A 5370-nucleotide genomic window follows, 5' to 3' on the forward strand; every position below is an offset into this window, starting at 1 on the left:
CTTCTGCCCTAAGACATTATCTCCCGGAGTTCCCGTTGTAGTGTGGTGAAGTTGTCTTGTAAGTCTAGAATTGTTTTAGCCGTCTCCAATTAAACCTGCTGCAAATTCTCCATTCCTCAATAATTCTAAATATTTGTGAATTCTTCTTTCATAGAATATCCAACTCTTCGATTAAGCATGCTTGCTCAAATTCCATTGCTTCCATCAGGTCCATTTTTTCCGTCATATCATTCTCCATTTCAATAAGCTGAAAAGGTAAGTATTACCCAACTTCTGGTGATGTTTTTCATAACCTAGTCATCTTCCCCGAGCGTAGGACGCAGTCTCATTATCCAAATGAGTTCTGACATATACGATTTCAACCTTTTCAAGTAGCATAAATCATCTAAAAATCTAAAAAATTTACCACTTAAGTAAAAAGTTTGATATAGAATTACATAACAAAGCCCGAGAATTAACCCGCAGGCAGAAAAGAAGTCTCAGATGATTGCTTTATGTTTCTTTAATTCTATAAGCTAGTGTCAAAGATAAGGCAAAGATAAGGATATTTTACACAATGAATGTCAAACAAACAACATAGTTGAGAGAAATATTAGGTTTTATACACCTGATCAAACAACATAGAGAGAGATATAGACCCAAAAAGAATCTGGACTTAACATAAAAGAATTCTTTACATCTGCACTATAATTCTGAAATCATTTTGTTGAAACTAAAAGAAAAATCAAATGTTAAAATGTTAGACATATCAAATATTAATGGGAACTTACCCCTTAGTGAACCTGATTTGTATACCGTGTCGGTGCAGTAAATTTTGTGTTTAATTGAAGTGGAACTAATAGACACTTTCCAACTTCCATTCTTCAAATAGATCCCCTTTGATACCACAACTATTGGTTTCTCTTCATCTTCCTACGTGAACCACACCCCAAGAAATCTAGTTTAGGCCACCCCCTTATTTGGTAACAGATTCTCTATTCTGGTAAGGTCCTTATCAAACCTGTAAAGCAAGATAGAAAGTAAAATATTGAATTAGTGTATTAATCTACTGACTCCGGTATGAATATGGACACTACAAAACAATCGAATCAGATTATTAAATGTTAATGAAAAAACCTCACCAAATATTAGATAAATTAAACCAAAAATGTTCTTGCATGGTAATTGATTGAGTAAGAAATGCTGCCAAAGATTAATTGAAAGTCTTAGAAGTGGGGATCTCTGGGTACAGTTCGTCATACAAAAAAGTTGCATTTGTAGAACAAAGACGCCCAGCATAATGACTATATATAATGTGACAATAATACTGCAATACTGCTTAGTGCTTATAAATTCAAAAGCAGAATCATCACAAAAATCACCACAGCTTCATGCATTTGAATGAAACAACAATTTGTCTTTGCATATACGGAAGCATCACCCAACTTCATGCATTTGAATGGAAGCACAATTTCTCTAAATTATACAAAGGCAAACCAAAAAAATATGAAAATTGATCTCTCAACTCCCAATAAAAAACTCCAAACCACAAAGTGACCAATTTAGTTGCAATCAATGACAACTCTAAGGTCTTATTAAGTAGAAAACTTAAATATTAATTATTCTTAGGCATCTCCACAAACAAATAAGGCTCTAAATTGAAATGTTCCTCTACTCTCCTGAAACACTTAGCTAATTGAGAGCAAATGAACTTTGAAAAATTTACATTGAAAACCATTTTGTTGACTCACGCAAAAGATATGCAGGAATTCATGTCTATTTTGGTCGAAATTATCTAACCTGAATCTGTAAGAGATTAAAAACAAAAATTAATTAATTAGCATGATGAATTCACATAGATGGTTACGGTGATTGCTTATTTTTTAACTGAAGGAGAACAGTAATAGACACCAAATTACTTAACCCAAAATCAGTGATATCCTCTCTTAGGGGATTATGATTACGAAGAAGCGATTTTCAAAGGAGAGATCAAATGAGAAGGGGTTTCGGAAAGTAAAGATATCAGGTCTGCAAAATCCAGTAAAGATATCTGTTCTGCAAAATCCAAAATCATCCAAGGAGAACAATAATAGATACCAAAATTAATGAGGTTGTGATCATACCTATTGATATTGTGACTGTGCAGATATAAATTTGAGAGGATCGATCAAATCAAACAGGGGTTCTGAAATTCCGAGGCTTTTTTCCCCTTTTTTTTTTTTCTTTTTCTGCTCGTCAGTTCCATAGAGATATTGGGGCTAAGGGTTGAGTGGGAGATGTAAATGAATCGTGGGTGGAAAAGTGGGAAAGCAGGAAAGATAATCATGTGGGGGTAGAATTAATGAGAAAGCTTTATTTGTTAATACTCTCATTATAATTGTCCACATAGGATTTTGGTGGGGTCAGAATTAATGAGAATCCAATATTTAGATTCAATTATCATCTTGTTTGATGCGTCTATCAACAGGCGGCACAATCCCAAATCTTCTACAAGATGTTCTCATCACCTCTACAAATGAGATACAACATACTTCAGCCCATGGGTTTACAAAAATGTACCAATGAGTGAGGAATGGGGCAATGCTTCCTCAACGAAAGATGTTCGTCTATGTCTCTTCTACAACATATCAAAAGGGAGCATCAATCGGACATACGAGCTGAAAGATATGTCCACCACACTCAAGTTCATGGAATATGAAAACTTGCACGAGATTACAAGTTACAAATGTGCACGCTTAGTTGGCTGACCTAGACAGCTCCAAATTGGGTGATTCTTCTCTCATATGATAACTCAGTCTCTTAGATTCAAAAGTTGGGGTCAAGCACCGAATTCCGACGACGTATGAGGGTTCTACAGCCTCCAGAGCATACAACATGCAAGCAGAAATTCGTGGACGGGATTCATAACCTCTACAATCGATCGATGTCCACCAGGTCTTTTCGCTAAGTCCTTCATCAAGGTACCTCCTACTTCGACCACCTAGGAGTTTACATCAAGTTTTTTGTACCTGGGTCCTCTATCTAGGTCTTTCCAGAAAAAGGGAAAAAGAAATGGAGAGATTTAACAAAATACTCATGACTGGCACCAAGTTCACCTACGATAATCATTCATCATAAAACGAATGCTACAAACAAGACATACAACCATGGTCATTACATCATCCCCTCTTGAGAGCAACTTCAGTTAAGGTCCCCTGACCAAGGTTTCAGAAGCGATGTTTCTACGACTGACAGAAACAAGATGGCACTGCAAGCACCATGCTCATGTATCAATCACGGGTCCTGATCTCAAATGCGTCAATGACATTAAAATCCTTCACCAACCATTCAAGACATAAGCGAATGGTCTAAAGGCAGAACAAGAGTGTTTTACAACAAGCTCGTCTGAGATGATTTTACACTTTCACGTACAAAGCAGCAAGATGGGAGGAACTGGTGAAGAATCTAAGGATGAGTCATATACCATTCTCTTCGTATGGATGTCCTCTACAACATATCCAAAATTCACAACTATTGGATAAACGAGCAAAGATATGTGGCTGAAACATTGGACTACATGCCAGCTGAAAATTTTCTGAAAGTCTCCTGAAAGTTTACTGTATCGTCGATTTCGGCCCTTAAACATGCTCAAAAGCCGAAACGCTTCTTTGGGTAAAGCTTGGAAATTTTCCGAGGATGAAGAAACATGGGTAGATAGCGAAATCCCGACATCGGACGAAAATTCTACAACATTTTTTCTAGAAGACCTAACTTCTGAATTTTCTGATGAAGAATTATGACGAAATTCTTCATTCATCAACATCTGAATCAGGAGCTACACCATCAACGCGAAGTCGATAATCTCACTTGCTGAAGTCGGAGTTGCTTCTGCTGATGAGATATGATCTTTTCATCTTCAGCTCTTTTCTTCTGTGATATTTCATCACGTCCCCCGCATCTGTTAATACCAATAAAGCATATATCTTAGCACGAACGAAGATGATCGAGAGATATACAATGTGTCAGCCTTCCAGCGTCTCTGAAAGGTTGATTCACCTCGGCATGAGCATCTGCAGAAGTCTTCATCTTTGACTTCATAGGGCGTTCCCCGAAAGAGCCAGAAGAGTGGTTGTAGCCAGAAGTCAACATTATCTGAGGCGAAAGACATGGAGTCATGGATATACCAGTAACAAACGCGTAATAAAATGGTAAAAATCAACTCTTACCTATTTACAATTTCACTAGATATAGTGATTACAACGTCAAAATTTTGAAAACTTGCTCGTTCCTTCAAACCTGCAAAGACGAGCAAGATTCATTATTCAAAATCATGACTTGATTTTCATAAAACCATGAACAACCCACGAGAATTTTAACATCCACTGGTTTTTCAAAAATTGGACAAACGTTCATTCTACAATTGTGAAAACTCACATACAGACATTATTTCACCATGTATAATTGTCTACTTTCAACGTTTGTTCAAAATCAAAACATTGATTTTACAAAAAATACGTTTTAACGTGAAACTCACGTAAATCTGAAAAACATATATATATATATATATATATATATATATATATTTCTCCCTCGAGAGTATATTTTCAAAAATTTGTGAAAGCTTACATATCGAAAATAAATTTTTCATGAAAGCTCATAGACAAATTTTTTTACTAACAGACGCACGTCTATTCAAAAAAAAAAAAAACTTTTTCTCTCGTACAAGCATCCACCTATGAAACGAGAGTTTATTAAAATCTCACATATTTAAAAAAATCTCTCTTACATTAGGGATTATTGCTAGTTCTTAAACTAACGATCGAACGAATGTTTGTTCCTAAAACAAGGGTTTTTACAAAACTCACATCTTTACATGCATATGTATATATAATTTTAACATGAACAACTCATGAACAAGTTATCAACTTTTGATAAAGAAATAAAAAAAAAAGAGTAGTGCTACACCAATTTACGCTCGTTAGACGATGCTCTGTCATGCTACTGGAATCTTCGTTCAAGCCATGGTTCGCTCGTATAATCGAAAATCCGGTAATATTCTATCTTACGACTAAGTTCAATTACATATTTCGTCTGTAACTAAAAAAAAAATCACCATCCTGTGATGACTGAGGAACATGATTGTCCCTCACTAAGCAGGGGACTTAATGTAGATGGTGGATTTTCAACAAAGGCTAAAATCGTAAAACCATAATTGTACATATTCCTGATCCAGCAATCAGATGAGTATTGAGGCTCATGTATCTCATTGAAGCATGAAAACTCATGCCGCAAGAGTCTCTGACTGAGTTTATTGTCTTTCAGAGCATACGTGAATATGCAGTCTCTCAACTGAGGCAACGGCATATCTCATGAATACTAAGCAATTTCAGTAATCACTTTTATATATAATCG

The 5370-nt window shown here is 35.8% G+C and overlaps 1 long non-coding RNA gene across 1 annotated transcript; it reads right to left on the reverse strand.

The window, feature by feature from the left end:
* Positions 1–409: 409 nt before the first annotated feature.
* On the reverse strand, positions 410–2291 carry LOC113349222. The gene is made up of 2 exons (XR_003360011.1): positions 2103–2291; positions 410–1000 (listed from the first exon to the last, which is right to left on the reverse strand). It is a non-coding gene; the product is annotated as an uncharacterized LOC113349222 (long non-coding RNA).
* Between the last annotated feature and the right edge of the window lie 3079 nt (positions 2292–5370).

Source organism: Papaver somniferum, chromosome 2 (genome assembly GCF_003573695.1).
Source record: "Papaver somniferum cultivar HN1 chromosome 2, ASM357369v1, whole genome shotgun sequence".
Lineage (NCBI taxonomy): Eukaryota > Viridiplantae > Streptophyta > Magnoliopsida > Ranunculales > Papaveraceae > Papaver > Papaver somniferum.